Here is a 454-nt window from a genome sequence, read left to right on the forward strand (position 1 = left end):
GAGAGAGAGAGAGAGAGAGAGAGAGAGAGAGAGAGAAATACAGTAGACCTTATGCAGTCCATAAGGGAGCCGCTTGAGATGAGGACTCCCTGCCAGAGGATATCTGAATGACTCTTGTAGCTTTTTTCCCCCCATCTTGCCATTTTGTAGCTTTTGTTTTCTTTTAGGTGCACTGATGTTTTGCCTTCATGTGAGGGTGTCAGGTCCCCTGGAATTTGACTAAAAGACAGTTGTGAGCTGTCATGTGGGTGTTGGAAACTGAACCTAGGTCTTCAGTGCTCTTAATGGCTGAGCCATCTCTCCAGCCCCCATTTTGTAGCTTTCCAACACCTGAGTACCCTGGAGATTTGATCTGTGGGTCTAGATGTGGCCCAAGCACAAGCATGAGTGTGCAAGTAACCCTTCACTTCATGGGGGCTGCCATGTTGACACCACCCCGCCATGTTCATAGATT

Source organism: Microtus ochrogaster, linkage group LG4 (assembly GCF_000317375.1).
Source record: "Microtus ochrogaster isolate Prairie Vole_2 linkage group LG4, MicOch1.0, whole genome shotgun sequence".
In the NCBI taxonomy this organism is placed as follows: domain Eukaryota; kingdom Metazoa; phylum Chordata; class Mammalia; order Rodentia; family Cricetidae; genus Microtus; species Microtus ochrogaster.